The sequence below is a fragment of the Salvelinus namaycush genome, chromosome 10 (assembly GCF_016432855.1).
Source record: "Salvelinus namaycush isolate Seneca chromosome 10, SaNama_1.0, whole genome shotgun sequence".
NCBI lineage: Eukaryota > Metazoa > Chordata > Actinopteri > Salmoniformes > Salmonidae > Salvelinus > Salvelinus namaycush.
In genome coordinates this window covers 44,209,287-44,229,280 of record NC_052316.1, presented here as the reverse complement: position 1 = coordinate 44,229,280, position 19,994 = coordinate 44,209,287, and the positions used below count along the sequence as shown (strand labels likewise).

The following is a 19,994-nucleotide window of genomic DNA, read 5'->3' as shown; positions in this document are numbered from 1 at the left end:
AACACAATAGACAGTTAGAGAGAGTCATGTCTTCCTGTACCACAGCATCCAACACAATAGACAGTTAGAGAGAGTCATGTCTTCCTGTACCACAGCATCCAACACAATAGACAGTTAGAGAGAGTCATGTCTTCCTGTACCGCAGCATCCAACACAATAGACAGTTAGAGAGAGTCATGTCTTCCTGTACTGCAGCATCCAACACAATAGACAGTTAGAGAGAGTCATGTCTTCCTGTACCGCAGCATCCAACACAATAGACAGTTAGAGAGAGTCATGTCTTCCTGTACCGCAGCATCCAACACAATAGACAGTTAGAGAGAGTCATGTCTTCCTGTACCGCAGCATCCAACACAATAGACAGTTAGAGAGAGTCATGTCTTCCTGTACTGCAGCATCCAACACAATAGACAGTTAGAGAGAGTCATGTCTTCCTGTACCACAGCATCCAACACAATAGACAGTTAGAGAGAGTCATGTCTTCCTGTACCACAGCATCCAACACAATAGACAGTTAGAGAGAGTCATGTCTTCCTGTACCACAGCATCCAACACAATAGACAGTTAGAGAGAGTCATGTCTTCCTGTACTGCAGCATCCAACACAATAGACAGTTAGAGAGAGTCATGTCTTCCTGTACCACAGCATCCAACACAATAGACAGTTAGAGAGAGTCATGTCTTCCTGTACCACAGCATCCAACACAATAGACAGTTAGAGAGAGTCATGTCTTCCTGTACCACAGCATCCAACACAATAGACAGTTAGAGAGAGTCATGTCTTCCTGTACCACAGCATCCAACACAATAGACAGTTAGAGAGAGTCATGTCTTCCTGTACCACAGCATCCAACACAATAGACAGTTAGAGAGTCATGTCTTCCTGTACCACAGCATCCAACACAATAGACAGTTAGAGAGAGTCATGTCTTCCTGTACCACAGCATCCAACACAATAGACAGTTAGAGAGAGTCATGTCTTCCTGTACCACAGCATCCAACACAATAGACAGTTAGAGAGAGTCATGTCTTCCTGTACCACAGCATCCAACACAATAGACAGTTAGAGAGAGTCATGTCTTCCTGTACTGCAGCATCCAACACAATAGACAGTTAGAGAGAGTCATGTCTTCCTGTACCACAGCATCCAACACAATAGACAGTTAGAGAGAGTCATGTCTTCCTGTACTGCAGCATCCAACACAATAGGCAGTTAGAGAGAGTCATGTCTTCCTGTACCACAGCATCCAACACAATAGACAGTTAGAGAGAGTCATGTCTTCCTGTACCACAGCATCCAACACAATAGACAGTTAGAGAGAGTCATGTCTTCCTGTACTGCAGCATCCAACACAATAGACAGTTAGAGAGAGTCATGTCTTCCTGTACCACAGCATCCAACACAATAGACAGTTAGAGAGAGTCATGTCTTCCTGTACCACAGCATCCAACACAATAGACAGTTAGAGAGAGTCATGTCTTCCTGTACCACAGCATCCAACACAATAGACAGTTAGAGAGAGTCATGTCTTCCTGTACTGCAGCATCCAACACAATAGACAGTTAGAGAGAGTCATGTCTTCCTGTACCACAGCATCCAACACAATAGACAGTTAGAGAGAGTCATGTCTTCCTGTACCGCAGCATCCAACACAATAGACAGTTAGAGAGAGTCATGTCTTCCTGTACCACAGCATCCAACACAATAGACAGTTAGAGAGAGTCATGTCTTCCTGTACCACAGCATCCAACACAATAGACAGTTAGAGAGAGTCATGTCTTCCTGTACCACAGCATCCAACACAATAGACAGTTAGAGAGAGTCATGTCTTCCTGTACCACAGCATCCAACACAATAGACAGTTAGAGAGAGTCATGTCTTCCTGTACTGCAGCATCCAACACAATAGACAGTTAGAGAGAGTCATGTCTTCCTGTACCACAGCATCCAACACAATAGACAGTTAGAGAGAGTCATGTCTTCCTGTACCACAGCATCCAACACAATAGACAGTTAGAGAGAGTCATGTCTTCCTGTACCACAGCATCCAACACAATAGACAGTTAGAGAGAGTCATGTCTTCCTGTACCACAGCATCCAACACAATAGACAGTTAGAGAGAGTCATGTCTTCCTGTACCACAGCATCCAACACAATAGACAGTTAGAGAGAGTCATGTCTTCCTGTACTGCAGCATCCAACACAATAGGCAGTTAGAGAGAGTCATGTCTTCCTGTACCACAGCATCCAACACAATAGACAGTTAGAGAGAGTCATGTCTTCCTGTACCACAGCATCCAACACAATAGACAGTTAGAGAGTCATGTCTTCCTGTACCACAGCATCCAACACAATAGACAGTTAGAGAGAGTCATGTCTTCCTGTACCACAGCATCCAACACAATAGACAGTTAGAGAGAGTCATGTCTTCCTGTACCACAGCATCCAACACAATAGACAGTTAGAGAGAGTCATGTCTTCCTGTACCACAGCATCCAACACAATAGACAGTTAGAGAGAGTCATGTCTTCCTGTACTGCAGCATCCAACACAATAGACAGTTAGAGAGAGTCATGTCTTCCTGTACCACAGCATCCAACACAATAGACAGTTAGAGAGAGTCATGTCTTCCTGTACTGCAGCATCCAACACAATAGACAGTTAGAGAGAGTCATGTCTTCCTGTACCACAGCATCCAACACAATAGACAGTTAGAGAGAGTCATGTCTTCCTGTACTGCAGCATCCAACACAATAGACAGTTAGAGAGAGTCATGTCTTCCTGTACCGCAGCATCCAACACAATAGACAGTTAGAGAGAGTCATGTCTTCCTGTACTGCAGCATCCAACACAATAGACAGTTAGAGAGAGTCATGTCTTCCTGTACCACAGCATCCAACACAATAGACAGTTAGAGAGAGTCATGTCTTCCTGTACCGCAGCATCCAACACAATAGACAGTTAGAGAGAGTCATGTCTTCCTGTACCACAGCATCCAACACAATAGACAGTTAGAGAGAGTCATGTCTTCCTGTACCACAGCATCCAACACAATAGACAGTTAGAGAGAGTCATGTCTTCCTGTACCACAGCATCCAACACAATAGACAGTTAGAGAGAGTCATGTCTTCCTGTACCACAGCATCCAACACAATAGACAGTTAGAGAGAGTCATGTCTTCCTGTACCACAGCATCCAACACAATAGACAGTTAGAGAGAGTCATGTCTTCCTGTACTGCAGCATCCAACACAATAGGCAGTTAGAGAGAGTCATGTCTTCCTGTACCACAGCATCCAACACAATAGACAGTTAGAGAGAGTCATGTCTTCCTGTACCACAGCATCCAACACAATAGACAGTTAGAGAGAGTCATGTCTTCCTGTACCACAGCATCCAACACAATAGACAGTTAGAGAGAGTCATGTCTTCCTGTACTGCAGCATCCAACACAATAGACAGTTAGAGAGAGTCATGTCTTCCTGTACTGCAGCATCCAACACAATAGACAGTTAGAGAGAGTCATGTCTTCCTGTACCACAGCATCCAACACAATAGACAGTTAGAGAGAGTCATGTCTTCCTGTACTGCAGCATCCAACACAATAGACAGTTAGAGAGAGTCATGTCTTCCTGTACCACAGCATCCAACACAATAGACAGTTAGAGAGAGTCATGTCTTCCTGTACTGCAGCATCCAACACAATAGGCAGTTAGAGAGAGTCATGTCTTCCTGTACCACAGCATCCAACACAATAGACAGTTAGAGAGAGTCATGTCTTCCTGTACCACAGCATCCAACACAATAGACAGTTAGAGAGTCATGTCTTCCTGTACCACAGCATCCAACACAATAGACAGTTAGAGAGAGTCATGTCTTCCTGTACCACAGCATCCAACACAATAGACAGTTAGAGAGAGTCATGTCTTCCTGTACCACAGCATCCAACACAATAGACAGTTAGAGAGAGTCATGTCTTCCTGTACCACAGCATCCAACACAATAGACAGTTAGAGAGAGTCATGTCTTCCTGTACTGCAGCATCCAACACAATAGGCAGTTAGAGAGAGTCATGTCTTCCTGTACCACAGCATCCAACACAATAGACAGTTAGAGAGAGTCATGTCTTCCTGTACCACAGCATCCAACACAATAGACAGTTAGAGAGAGTCATGTCTTCCTGTACCACAGCATCCAACACAATAGACAGTTAGAGAGAGTCATGTCTTCCTGTACCACAGCATCCAACACAATAGACAGTTAGAGAGAGTCATGTCTTCCTGTACTGCAGCATCCAACACAATAGACAGTTAGAGAGAGTCATGTCTTCCTGTACCACAGCATCCAACACAATAGACAGTTAGAGAGAGTCATGTCTTCCTGTACTGCAGCATCCAACACAATAGACAGTTAGAGAGAGTCATGTCTTCCTGTACTGCAGCATCCAACACAATAGACAGTTAGAGAGAGTCATGTCTTCCTGTACTGCAGCATCCAACACAATAGACAGTTAGAGAGAGTCATGTCTTCCTGTACCACAGCATCCAACACAATAGGCAGTTAGAGAGAGTCATTTGATTAAAGCAGAGACTCAGAGCTAAAAAATGGTATGTCACAATTCAGTTGAGGAACAATGGGAAAGTAATTCTGCTTTGAAAGTTGATAAACTTGTAACCCCACTTTTGAGAAAATGTTTTGGTACACCTACTGGAGAACTCTTCTTTGTCCACACCCTTTTAAGCCTTAGCCCCACTGGGACTGTGGCAGTCACGAAATTTCATCTCACAGTAATTGACTGTTAATTAACATAAACACATTTAGCATCTCCTGGCTTCCACACCTTTGGAACATCTACATTTTAAAAAGTCTAATAAATCCATGTAATATAGCCTACACCTTCACAATAAATCCATTATTTATTTTAGACAGGTCTAAAGAAACATTATATGAAGAAAATGTAGTCTATTTCAGAAGAACAGAATAGCATACTCTGAGTTGTCCTTATGTTAGGTCCTGATCCGGCTATGACAAATGGCTGTGGGCAACACTAGTTCATTTAGCAGACAAGATTTGCTTAGAATTCCGTGGCATTATTAAATAGTATGAAGAACACAATTGAACAAAGCTGAATTAAATCGAAAGGCTATTTTCTCCAAACGATTTTGGGGGAGTTCTCACATGCGGCTTTCTGTGTGGAGGTTAACAAAGAAACAGGTCCTCCTATAAGCTTAATTTACAGTTATTTATGGAACTTTAGTTCTACAAACGTTGGGCTATATGTTTAGATGTTTAATACATTATAAGGCTGCATGATGAGACTATGATTGTTTTTTGCGCAGGCTGTACACACTTCGTCAGTCTCTCATTCACAATTTGAGAAGCACTTGATAATGCCTCAAATTTTGGGATCACCAACACATCGGGAATGCAACTGTGTGCACCCTTATCCAAGCCCAAGGTGAATGGTGATGATATTGGAAGAACTGTCCACATTCAGTTTTCGTCAGCCAACAAGATGAGTAGACCTAACGAACAGCAAAAGCACAAGTCTGTCAATCTACTATCCCCCATAGTACAACAGGTGACCTATTCTATTCTGTGCGAGAAATCAATATTCCAAACATTGTCTGGGACAGTTGTGGGACAAGTAATTTTGACAAGTAATTTTTCCAACAATTGTTTAAAGACAGATTATTTCACTTATAATTCACTGTATCACAATTCCAGTGGGTCAGAAGTTTACATACACTAACTTGACTGTGCCTTTAAACAGCTTGGAAAATTCCAGAAAAGTATGTCATGGCTTTAGAAGCTTCAGATAGGCTATTTGACATAATTTGAGTCAATTCGAGGTATACCTGTGGATGTATTTCAAGGCCTACCTACAAACTCAGTGCCTCTTTGCTTGACATCATTGGAAAATCAAAAGAAATCAGCCAAGACCTCAGGAAAAAATGTGTAGACCTCCACAAGTCTGGTTCATTCTTGGGAGCAATTTCCAGACGCCTGAAGGTACCACGTTCGTCTGTACAAACAATAGTACGCAATTAGACACCATGGGACCACGCAGCCATAGAGATGAATGTACTTTGGTGCAAAAAGTGAAAATCAAACCCAGAACAGCAGCAAAGGACCTTGTGAAGATGCTGGAGGAAACAGATACAAAAGTATCTATATCCACAGTAAAACGAGTCCTATATCGACATAACCTGAAAGGCTGCTCAGCAAGGAAGAAGACACTGCTCCAAAACCGCCATAAAAAAGCCAGATTACGGTTTGCAACTGCACATGGGGACAAAGATCATACTTCTTGGAGAAATGTCCTCTGGTCTGATGAAACAAAACTAGAACTGTTTGACCATAATGACCATCATTATGTTTGGAGGGAAAAGGGGGATGCTTGCAAGCTGAAGAACACCATCCCAACCGTGAAGCATGGGGGTGGCAGCATCATGTTGTGGGGGTGCTTTGCTGCAGGAGGGACTGGTACACTTCAAAAAATAGATGCCATCATGAAGCAGGAAATTATGTGGATATATTGAAGCAATATCTAAAGACATCAGTCAGGAAGTTAAAGCTTGGTCGCAAATGGGTCTTCCAAATGGACAATGACCCCAAGCATACTTCCAAAGTTGTGTCAAAATGGCTTAAGGACAACAAAGTCAAGGTATTGGAGTGGCCATCACAAAGCCCTGACCTCAATCCTATAGAAAATGTGTGGACAGAACTGAAAAAGTGTGAGCGAGCAAGGAGGCCTACAAACCTGACTCAGTTACACCAGCTCTGTCAGGAGGAATGGGCCACAATTCACCCAACTTATTGTGGGAAGCTTGTGGAAGGCTACCCAAAACGTTTGACCCAAGTTAAACGATTTAAAGGCAATGCTACCAAATACTAATTGAGTGTATGTAAACTTCTGACCCACTGGGAATGTGATGAAAGAAATAAAAGCTAAAATAAATCATTCTCTATTATTCTGACATTTCACATTCTTAAAATAAAGTGGTGATCCTAACTGACCTAAGACACGGAATTTTTACTTGGATTAAATATCAGGAATTGCGAAAAACTGAGTTTAAATGTACTTGGCTAAGGTGTATGTACACTTTCCAATTTCAACTGTAAGTGTTGCGAATGATGGTCTACACGCACGATAACGTGTTCTAAATATGTGTATGTGACAAATAACCTGTGATTTGATTTACAGTCCTGCTATAGTTACTTAGTCTGGTACACAGAGAACAGCACTGCACAGGCCATGTCTTATGATCCACAGAGACTTGTTCATTGGCCCAGCTGAAGCAGCTGTCTCTCCGTGTGCTTAATGCAGTGTGTGGGTCTGACCCGCCTGCCGTGCTCAGTCAGAGGAACCAGGAATACACTTCCTACATAGTGGCTGTGTTCCAATCCAATCCATCCTTGTCGATTGGGACACAGCCATTACCTCTCATTCTGTCTTCCCTTCAGACTAATTGAAATGAGATGAATGGACACACAGTTGGATTTGACTGTTGACCCAAAGTCATCTTTCTAATAAAAGGACAATCATTTGACCTTAAACTGGGTCGTATTCAAGATCCACTGTTGTTTGAAGTTGGTCGGTGTCAGTCAGTCAGTCAGCCAGCCAAACAGTCAGTAAGTAAAATCCGTGTGCCACTTACAGATCCCCTGATCTCTCCTGATCCACTCCACACTTTGATCAGCAGGACTTAAATAAGCTCAAGGATCTGTACCTAATGGTTGAAGCTGTGTGTGTGTGTGTGTGTGTGTGTGTGTGTGTGTGTGTGTGTGTGTGTGTGTGTGTGTGTGTGTGTGTGTGTGTGTGTGTGTGTGTGTGTGTGTGTGTGATGGCAGTATGAGTCAGTGTTTTGTACACTGGAAGAGCTTAAAAACAGAGACAGACAGGCTGAGGTGAGAGATCTGCCTGAGACAGACAGACAGACAGACAGACAGACAGACAGACAGACAGACAGAGACAGACAGACAGAGACAGACAGAGACAGACAGACAGAGACAGACAGAGACAGACAGACAGAGACAGACAGACAGAGACAGACAGACAGAGACAGAGACAGACAGGCTGAGGTGAGAGATCTGCCTGCTCAGACCATGTTGGTTCAATGTTTGCTCTGAGTACCTCTTAGTTGGAGATGTTGAGAGTACATTGATATACTCTCCTAGATGGGGTTTGCTTTTTTCTATCTCTTAGGCCCAGTTTGAACTCTAGAAATGCTGCCTTGTAATTGGATGAATGTTATACATCATTAAGGAGAAGCTGAGCTGGGGCACTAATGGTCTACATGGTCTGGATGTAGAGTTGAATGATTGATGGGAAACAGGAAACTGTCCTGAGTAACAATCTATGTTGCTGTGCACAGGAGGAGCACGCACGCACTCAGACAGACAGACAGACAGACAGACAGACAGACAGACAGACAGACAGACAGACAGACAGACGGACAGACGGACAGACGGACGGAGAGGGAGACAGACAGACAGACAGAGGGAGACAGAGAGACAGACAGACAGAGGGAGACAGAGAGACAGACAGACAGAGGGAGACAGAGAGACAGACAGACAGAGGGAGAGAGACAGACAGACAGAGGGAGAGAGACAGACAGACAGAGGGAGAGAGACAGACAGACAGAGGGAGAGAGACAGACAGACAGACAGACAGACAGACGTTGAAAGAGATACATCCAGGTTAGAATTAGCATTGATTATAACCCTAAAGCAAATGGAAGCCTTCAATGTCACTCTCTTCACATCCTCTAAATTGCAGGAACAAAATCATCAACTCATAGTTACTTGGCCTGTCGCCATCACCCCGTCAGACATGGTTCTGTATGTCAGCGACACAGTTGGCAGGAGAAGACATTAGCAGTTCTTCCTCTGAGCTTTTTCACCTTCTGGCTAAAAGGAAACGTTTCAGCCGTGTTTGTACTCAGCCAGTCGGTCTCCCCTTCAGAAGACTGGCGAGGCGTGAGGGCATATGAGCCTCAACCTCAGTCCCAGCCCCGGCTTCAGCCCCGGCTTCAGCTGGCCCAGAATAGCTCAAGAGAGAACAGGTGTAAGACAACCAGAAGTAGTTGTTAGCGATTACAATTGATTTCATCATTATACCATGACGAGTTGGCATCAGTGTAGCTGAGACACTATTGTTTGTAAGACAGTTTGTGGAGTGAAGGTTTTTCCCCAGAGAGCAATATAATTATTCTAAGGTCTTGTTTAAGACCTGAGCTGGCCAGAGACTGAGCTGGCCAGAGACTGAACTGGACAGACACTGAGCTGGACAGAGACTGAGCTGGACAGAGACTGAGCTGGACAGACACTGAGCTGGACAGACACTGAGCTGGACAGACACTGAGCTGGACAGACACTGAGCTGGACAGACAGACACTGAGCTGGCCAGAGACTGAGCTGGCCAGAGACTGAGCTGGACAGACAGACACTGAGCTGGCCAGAGACTGAGCTGGCCAGAGACTGAGCTGGCCAGACAGACACTGAGCTGGACAGACAGACACTGAGCTGGACAGACAGACACTGAGCTGGACAGAGACTGAGCTGGCCAGAGACTGAGCTGGCCAGAGACTGAGCTGGACAGAGCCTGAGCTGGATAGAGACTGAGCTGGACAGACAGACACTGAGCTGGACAGAGACTGAGCTGGACAGAGACTGAGCTGGACAGAGACTGAGCTGGACAGACAGACACTGAGCTGGACAGACAGACACTGAGCTGGACAGACAGACACTGAGCTGGACGGCCAGAGACTGAGCTGGCCAGAGACTGAGCTGGCCAGAGACTGAGCTGGCCAGAGACTGAGCTGGACAGAGACTGAGCTGGACAGAGACTGAGCTGGACAGACAGACACTGAGCTGGACAGAGACTGAGCTGGCCATTCATCCGATTGGACAACATTTCCCTCACGAAAAACAAAATTGAACTGTGCAGAACTTACTATAAAACTCACTATACATTACAGCATGATTTATGCAGTAGCTTTTCTGTAACAATGTCCAAGAGAGGGAGATGTTCGATGGCCTGCCAGTTTGTATTCAAGGAGGGTATGTAACCACAGCATATTATCAATAAAAGCATTGATCCAAACTACTGACAGCCTAACCTGGTTTGATCTGAACGCCTTCATTCTCCTTGTTGATCTGTGGTGGGGAAGAACTTGAAACCTCTACTAGAGAACTAGTCATTAGTATTATCTCTCTCTCTCCCCCTCCCTCCCTCTCTCTCACTCCTTCCCCCTCACTCTCTCTCACTCCCTCCTCCTCACTCCCTCCCTCCCCCCCACTCTCTACCTCTCTCTCTCTCTCTCTCTCTCTCTCTCTCTCTCTCTCTCTCTCTCTCTCTCTCTCTCTCTCTCTCTCTCTCTCTCTCTCTCTCTCTCTCTCTCTCTCTCTCTCTCTCTCTCTCTCTCTCTCTCTCTCTCTCTCTCTCTCTCTCTCTCTCTCTCTCTCTCTCTCTCTCTCTCTCTCTCTCTCTCTCTCTCTAGCTGACTGTAATCTGAGTAGTATTAGCCCTCCCATCTCTATCCCGCTGCCTGTAGTCTGCCCCTACGCACTGCAGAACACACACTTTCATTTATAGCTGGCCTCCTCCACCTCCTAAGCCTCTCTCCAGCGTCTAGACCCGTACACACAGTGCAGATTCACCATTTACATATATGTGGATATACGGTTCATTGGTACCTTTTCCCTTTTCTGGAAACTCTACTTGTGTGAAATGAGAATCACTACATCTACTGTTTAGTAGCTAATCTAGTGGAACTAAACTTGATGCATTGAACTAATGCATGGGGGGGGGATTGCTTTCTCTAAAACGGTTTTAGTTACATCCAGTGAAAACTCAAGAGAAAATCAAAAAAAAATTGCACTCCACAAACCCAGTTAACACTTGTTTGAGCCCAGGGAGAAGCAGTAAGGTCAGGATGAGCCAGGACCACAGTCATATATGTATAACCTGGCCTTCTTAAGACTAGTTGAAAATCTGGAGCATCAGCATTTTTGTGGGTTTGATTACAGGCTCAAAATGGCCAGAAACAAAGACCTTTCTTCTGAAACTCGTCAGTCTATTCTTGTTCTGAGAAATGAAGGCTATTCAATGTGAGAAATTGCCAAGAAACTGAAGATCTCCTACAACGCTGCGTACTACTCCCTTCACAGAACAGCACAATCTGGCCCTAACCAGAATAGAAAGAGTGGGAGGCCCCGGTGCACAACTGAGCAACAGGACAAGTGCATTAGAGTGTCTAGTTTGAGAAACAGACGCCTCGCAAGTCCTCAACTGGCAGCTTCATTAAATAGTACCCGCAAAACACCAGTCTCAATGTCAACAGTGAAGAGGCGACTCCAGGATGCTGGCATTCTAGGCAGAGTTCCTCTGTCCAGTGTCTGTGTTCTTTGGCCCACCTTAATCTTGTATTTTTATTGGCCAGTCTGAGATATGGCTTTTTCTTTGCAACTCTGCCTAGAAGGCCAGCATCCCGGAGTCGCCTCTTCACTGTTGACGTTGAGACTAAAATCAAAAGTCATTGACAACATTAACAATCTACACTATTTCTTATCAATTTGATGTTATTTTAATGGACCATTTTTTTGTTGCTTTTCTTTCAAAAACAAGGACATTTCTAAGTGACCCCAGACTTTTGAACGGTAGTGTACCTCTGAGAGGAGCCCAGGACACTGTTCAAGACTACCCACAAGAAGACCCATACTCCTCCTTCCTTCAAACTAGTATCCCTCCTCCAGCTATCTATTTCCCTCCTCCAGCTATCTATTTCCCTCCTCCAGCTAGCTATTTCCCTCCTCCAGCTAGCTATTTCCCTCCTCCCTCTAGCTATTTCCCTCCTCCAGCTAGCTATTTCCCTCCTCCAGCTAGCTATTTCCCTCCTTCCTTCAAACTAGTATCCCTCCTCCAGCTATCTATTTCCCTCCTCCAGCTAGCTATTTCCCTCCTCCCTCTAGCTATTTCCCTCCTTCCTTCAAACTAGTATCCCTCCTCCAGCTATCTATTTCCCTCCTCCAGCTAGCTATTTCCCTCCTCCCTCTAGCTATTTCCCTCCTTCCTTCAAACTAGTATCCCTCCTCCAGCTATCTATTTCCCTCCTCCAGCTATCTATTTCCCTCCTCCCTCTAGCTATTTCCCTCCTCCAGCTAGCTATTTCCCTCCTCCAGCTAGCTATTTCCCTCCTCCAGCTAGCTATTTCCCTCCTCCAGCTAGCTATTTCCCTCCTCCAGCTAGCTATTTTCCCTCCTCCCTCTAGCTATTTCCCTCCTCCCTCTAGCTATTTCCCTCCTCCCTCTAGCTATTTCCCTCCTCCAGCTATCTATTTCCCTCCTCCAGCTAGCTATTTCCCTCCTCCAGCTAGCTATTTCCCTCCTCCAGCTATCTATTTCCCTCCTCCCTCTAGCTATTTCCCTCCTCCAGCTAGCTATTTGCCTCCTCCAGCTAGCTATTTGCCTCCTCCAGCTAGCTATTTGCCTCCTCCAGCTATCTATTTGCCTCCTCCAGCTAGCTATTTCCCTCCTCCAGCTAGCTATTTCCCTCCTCCCTCTAGCTATTTCCCTCCTCCCTCTAGCTATTTCCCTCCTCCCTCTAGCTATTTCCCTCCTCCCTCTAGCTATTTCCCTCCTCCAGCTATATATTTCCCTCCTCCAGCTATCTATTTCCCTCCTCCCTCTAGCTATTTCCCTCCTCCCTCTAGCTATTTCCCTCCTCCCTCTAGCTATTTCCCTCCTCCCTCTAGCTATTTCCCTCCTCCCTCTAGCCATTTCCCTCCTCCAGCTAGCCATTTCCCTCCTCCAGCTAGCCATTTCCCTCCTCCAGCTAGCCATTTCCCTCCTCCAGCTAGCTATTTCCCTCCTCCAGCTAGCTATTTCCCTCCTCCAGCTAGCTATTTCCCTCCTCCAGCTAGCCATTTCCCTCCTCCAGCTAGCCATTTCCCTCCTCCAGCTAGCCATTTCCCTCCTCCAGCTAGCTATTTCCCTCCTCCAGCTAGCCATTTCCCTCCTCCAGCTAGCTATTTCCCTCCTCCAGCTAGCTATTTCCCTCCTCCATCCCTTTCCCTCCATCCATCTCTTTCCCTCCATCCATCTCTTTCCCTCCATCCATCTCTTTCCCTCCATCCATCTCTTTCCCCCATCTCTTATTCTCTGTCTCTCTTCCACCTCTTCTTCCTCCTATCCTGTCCTGCCAATAGCATTAGAAAGAGGTGTGTGTCTGTTCCTCCCCATAGCGTTGGCAGGAAGTGGAGAATGCCAGACTCAGGAAGTACTGCTGAGAATCAGTGATCTGGCCACAATGCTGAGAGACCAGGACACACACACACTGGGGAAGAGAAAAGCTCACTGGGACGATAATTACACACACACTGGACACCATGGAGCACACACGCTGTTGCTCACACACACCTCTGAGTAGACAGGAGGTGCCACTCAGGGGAAGGGAACAGATTTAGCCTGTCACACCTAGACACCCTGTGGGAGGGGTAGGAGTCACGACACACAGCCCTCCTGTCCCACGACATGCAGCCCTCCTGTCCCACGACACACAGGTCCCCTGTCCCACGACACACAGGTCCCCTGTCCCACGACACACAGCTCCCCTGTCCCACGACACACAGCCCTCCTGTCCCATGACACACAGCCCCCATGTCCCACGACACACAGCTCTCCTGTCCCACGACACACAGCCCTCCTGTCCCACGACACACAGCCCCCCTGTCCCACGACACACAGCTCTCCTGTCCCACGACACACAGCTCTCCTGTCCCACGACACACAGCTCTCCTGTCCCACGACACACAGCCCCCCTGTCCCACGACACACAGCCCTCCTGTCCCACGACACACAGCCCCCCTGTCCCACGACACACAGCCCCCCTGTCCCACGACACACAGCTCCCCTGTCCCACGACACACAGCCCCCCTGTCCCACGACACACAGCTCCCCTGTCCCACGACACACATTCCTCCTGTCCCACGACGCACAGCCCTCCTGTCCCACGACACACAGCCCTCCTGTCCCACGACACACAGCCCTCCTGTCCCACGACACACAGCCCCCCTGTCCCACGACGCACAGCCCTCCTGTCCCACGACGCACAGCCCTCCTGTCCCACGACACACAGCCCCCCTGTCCCACGACACACAGCCCTCCTGTCCCACGACAGACAGCCCTCCTGTCCCACGACACACAGCCCCCCTGTCCCACGACACACAGCCCCCCTGTCCCACGACACACAGCTCCCCTGTCCCACGACTAGGGTTGCAAAGGGTCGGTAATTTTGCTTAAATTCATCAAAAAAAGTTAGCTTATAACAGTGAACCTTTTTTGATGGATACACATAAGGGAATTCTAGGTCTTGTGGCATATTTTGGTTAAACTATCCCTAATTCAATGGAATTGCAACCCTCTGCATGCACAGTGCATTCTTCCATCACATGTGCCAGTGCACTCTTCCATCACGTATACAGCTGATTCTCAAGATCTTGCACACTAATGAGATGCTATTGAGCCCACACTACTACACTGTCTGAGCCAAGGACTACATGCTTTCTGGTAAGTTTTGATTACAATACTGGGAGGGGTGAATATCTTATATGACATGATTTCTTGTTAACTAGTAAATAGTAGCCTACAGCAAAGTGTGTTTAAATCATTTATAACTTGTTAACAATTGCTGCTAGTTAGTTTTTGCTACCATGTGGGTTTTAGCTTGCTTCAGCCTGCTAACTGAGGAGTGTTAATTGACCTGTGTCCATACATGTTTCATTTTTAAATATTTATCTTACAAAGGAGTTGTTTAATCTAACTGCTTAACTATTTATCTGTACATGGAATTGTATGAGTTTTTTTTACTCATTTAAAAAAAAAATCTTTACAGGAAAATGCCACGGGCACTATCTGATGTGTGGAGACATTTCACTGCAGCTAATGTAGAAGGAAAAGCTGTGTACATTTGCAAATACTGTGCCAAATCATATGTGAAGAATGCAACAAAGATGCAGAATCATCTGGCCAAGTGCATAAAGTTCCCTCAGCGCTCACAACAAGCAACCTCTGACAAAAGTCCCTCTACTTCTACTCGAGGTAAAAATGATGAACCAGACACCTTATCGATAGCAACAGCTCATGGTCCTCCTGTAATCAGAAGTTATTTTGACTCAATGGAGGAATGTGTATGCAACTGGTTCACCTCTGATGCTCACAGGCAATGTGTATTGGAAGAGATTTCTGAAAGCTCTTCGCCCAGCATACAGCCCTCCAACCAGACATGCTTTATCTACTCATTTGCTGGATGCAGAGTTCAACAGAGTTCAAGTGAAGGTCAAGCAAATCATAGAGAAAGCAGACTGTATTGCAATCATCTCTGATGGGTGGTCGAATGCTCGTGAGCAAGGAATAATTAACTACATCATCTCCACCCCTCAACCAGTATTCTACAAGAGCACAGACAAGGGACAACAGACATACCTACATTGCAGATGAGCTGAAGGCAGTCAATGACCTTGGACCACAGAAGGTATTTGCACTGGTGACAATACTGCGAACATGAAGGCTGCTTGGTCTAAAGTGGAGGAGTCCTACCCTCACATCACACCCATTGGCTGTGCTGCTCATGCATTGAATCTGCTCCTCAAGGACAACATGGCACTGAAAACAATGGACACACTACAAGAGAGCCAAGGAAATGGTTCGGTATGTGAAGGGTCATCAAGTTATAGAAGCAATCTACCTCACCAAGCAAAGGGAGAAGAATAAGAGCACCACATTGAAGCTGCCCAGCAACACCCGTTGGGGTGGTGTTTTCATGTTTGACAGTCTCCGGGAGGGGAAGGAGTCTCTCCAAGAAATGGCCATATCACAGTCTGCCGCTATGGACAGCCCCCCTACCCACGACACACAGCCTCACCTGTCCCTCGACACACACAGTCACCTGTCCCTCGACACACACAGACACCTGTCCCTCGACACACACAGTCACCTGTCCCTCGACACACACAGTCACCTGTCCCACGACACACACAGTCACCTGTCCCTCGACACACACAGTCACCTGTCCCACGACAGCCATCCTCATGATCAAACAAACGACCTCCACCATTCATCATGGATCACATCGCTGCTAACACCCTCCTGCTCTGTTCCGCTCTGTTCTGTACTTTAGAACTCTTTCACTCTTTAAGTTCTTAAAACTTCTTGACACACGGATCCCTTTAGCGGGATCATTTTCATCAACAACCGCTGAATTGCAGAGCGCCAAACAAAATTGCTAAAAATATTTATATTCATGAAATCACAAGTGCAATATAGCAAAACACAGTTTAGCTTGTTGTTAATCCACCTGTCGTGTCAGATTTTGAAAATATGCTTTACAGCGAAGGCAATCCAAGCGTTTGTGTGAGTTTATCGATCACTAGACAAAACATTACAAACACCTAGCAGCAATGTAGATTGGTCACGAAAGTCAGAAAAGCAATACAATTAATCGCTTACCTTTGATGATCTTCGGCTGTTTGCACTCACGAGACTCCCAGTTACACAATAAATGTTCCTTTTGTTCGATAAAGATTATTTTTATATAAAAAAAAACTCCATTTGTTTGGCGCGTTATGTTCAGTATTCCACAGCCTTAGGCAGGTCATCAAGGGTTGACGAAAATTCCAAATAGTATCCGTTAAGTTCGTAGAAACATGTCAAATGTTTTTAATAATCAATCTTCAGGTTGTTTTTAACATAAATAATCGATAATATTTCAACCGGACTGTAAACTATTCAATACTGGAGAGAAAGAAAATGTCGAGCTACCAGTGTCGCGCGCATGAACAAATGGAAGGACATTCAGCTATCCACTGACGCGATTTGATAAATCTCACTAATTTTTCAGAATAAAAGCTTGAAACTATGTCGAAAGACTGTTCACACCCTGAGGAAGCCATAGGAAAAGGAATCAGGTTGATATCCCTTTAAATGGACGAAAGGCAGGCAATGGAACAGTGATTTTTCAAAATAAGAGCCTTGGATTTCCTCAGGTTTTCACCTGCAAAATCAGTTCTGTTATACTCACAGACAATATTCTGACAGTTTTGGAAACTTTAGAGTGTTTTCTATCCTACTCTGTCAATTCTATGCATATTCTAGCATCTGGACCTGAGAAATAGGCAGCTTACATTGGGAACGTTATTTTTTCAAACATAAAAATTCTGCCCCCTAGCTTCAAGAGGTTAAATGCCTACTCCTTGCAGATGACCTATGCCTGCTGTCACCCACAGCACATGGCCTACAGCAGAGCCTGGACCTGCTAGAGCAGTACTGCCAGACCTGGGCTCTGGCAGTAAACCCCAAAAATACTAAAATAATGATTTTCCAGAGAAGATCCAGATTTCAGGGAATTAGACCAAAGTTCTCAATTGGTACAAAATATAGAGAGTACCGCACACACTACAATTACTTAGGTTTAAAAATAAGCTCAACTGGACACCTTAATGATGCAGTGAATGAACTGAGAGAGAAAGCACGCAGGGCATTCTACGCCATTAAAAAGCTAATTCAAATTGAAATACCCATTAAAATTTGGCTAAAACTAATTGAATATGTCATTGAACCAATTGCACTTTATGGCAGCGAGGTGTGGGGTCCACTTGCAAAACAAGATTTCACCAAATGGAACAAACACCCCATTGAAACCCTGCATGCAGAGTTCTGTAAGATTATCCTACATGTCCAGAGGAAAACTACAAACAATGCATGCAGGGCAGAATTAGTCCAATATCCACGAATAATAAAAACTCAAAAAAGAGCAATTCAGTTTTGGAAACATCTAAAATACAGTGGCCCCCTCTCATATCATTACCAAGCCCTGCAATGCCAAGAGCTGAGCAAAGAAAAGAGTCCCCTCATCCAGCTGGTCCTGAGGCTGAGTTCACAAACCTGTTCTACTAACACACTGAAGCCTCAGTCCCCTCATCCAGCTGGTCCTGGGGCTGAGTTCACAAACCTGTTCTACTAACACACTGAAGCCTCAGGACCAGAACATCCAATCAATCAGGATAAACCAAATTACAACACAGTCAAAACAAAACTACATTACTTATTGGTAAACACAAGCACAAACACAAAGCAAAATGCAGTGCTATCTGGCCCTAAATCGAAAGTACACTGTGGCTAAATATTTGACCATGGTTACTGATCAAAACCTTAGAAAAACCTTGACAAAGTACAGGCTCACTGAGCACAGCTTTGCCATTGAGAAGGGTCGACACAGGAAAACCTGGCTCCCTGTAGAGGAAAGGCTGTGCAACCACTGCACAACAGCAGAACCTGAGACGGAGCTGCATTTCCTGACAAAATGTCAAAAATATAAAACAATTAGAGAGTGTCATTTCCCCAAATTTGAAACCCTTATTGAAGGGAGAGAGAGAGATGGGGAGAGAGAGAGAGAGAGAGAGAGAGATGGGGAGGGAGAGAGAGAGAGAGATGGGGAGAGAGAAGGAGAGATGAGAGAGAGAGAGCGAGAGAGAGAGACAGGGAAAGAGATGGGGAAAGAGAGAGAGATGGGGAGAGGGAGAGAGATGGAGAGAGAGAGAGAGGAGAGAGAGAGAGATTATTTATTTTAACTTGTGTGCTTTAACCATTTGTACATTGTTACAACACTGTATATATATAATATGACATTTGTAATGTCTTTATTGTTTTGAAACTTCTGTATGTGTAATGTTTACTGTTAATTTGTATTGTTTGTTTCACTTTTGTGTATTGTCTACCTCACTTGCTTTGGCAATGTTAACACATGTTTCCCATGCCAATAAAGCCCCTTGAATTGAGAGAGAGAGATGGGGAAAGAGAGAGAGAGATGGGGAGAGAGAGAGAGAGATGGGAGAGAGAGAGAGAGAGATGGGGCGAGAGAGACGGGGAGAGAAAGAGAGATGGGGAGAGAGAGAAATGGAGAGAGAGATGGGGAGAGAGAGATGGGGAGAGAGAGAAGGGGAGAGAGAGAAAGGGAGAGAGAGAAGGGGAGAGAGAGAAGGGGAGAGAGAGATGCGGAGAGAGAAAGGGAGAGAGAGATGGGGAGAGAGAGAAAGGGAGAGAGAGATGGGGAGAGAGAGAGATGGGGAGAGAGAGAAAGGGAGAGAGAGATGCGGAGAGAGAAAGGGAGAGAGAGATGGGGAGAGAGAGATGGGGAGAGAGAGAAAGGGAGAGAGAAGGGGAGAGAGAGATGGGGAGAGAAAGAAAGGGAGAGAGAGATGCGGAGAGAGAGAAAGGGAGAGAGAGATGGGGAGAGAGAGAAAGGGAGAGAGACGGAGAGAGCGTTAACTGTTCATTTTTATTGTTTATTTCACTTTTGTTTAGTATCTATTTCACTTGCTTTGGCAACGTTAACATATGTTTCCCATGCCAATAGAGCCCTTAAATTGAGAGAGAGAGAGAGAGACAGAGAGAGAAAATAAGTAGGGTAATGGTAGTTTAATGAGGCCTGGTCAAGGTTGAACCTCTGGTCAGGGCCAAAACTGACAATCACCAAAGCCCTCTAAAAGCCCTCTAAAAGCCCTCTGACTCTGAAGGGCTGAAACAAGTGTGAACAGACCACACACACGAAAGGGTAATGATATGCAGAGCAAACAGACCACACACACAGAGGTGAGAGACTTGACCTGAGCTGAGATACCATAGACCAATCGAATATCAGCATGCCGTGTCTCTAACCCATTCCGTAAGTGAAGGCAGAAGAGCGTTAATGAGAAGCCAGTGAACGGCAGGTAGCACATAGCCCCTTGTTACGAGTCCTGTCCTGTAGTTGGACTGAGATGAAAGCCTTTACTGTCAGGTAGTTCCAGGTAGTTTTACTGTCCTTTAGTTCTTCTGAAAACGAACACATCTCACTCATGTCATTAAGATCTCTCTCTCTCTGTGTGCAATGTTTCTCACTGCTGCCAGGGAGGACCACTCTCACCTCTTACCCCATGTTAGAGGGTTCTGTTGCCAT

The 19,994-nt window shown here is 45.5% G+C and overlaps 1 protein-coding gene across 5 annotated transcripts in view; it reads right to left on the bottom strand.

Annotated features, from left to right (window-relative positions):
• The window catches only part of LOC120055060 (disks large homolog 1-like), a 282,572-nt gene that overhangs the window by 58,226 nt on the left and 204,352 nt on the right, over positions 1 to 19,994 (bottom strand). The window lies entirely within an intron of this gene.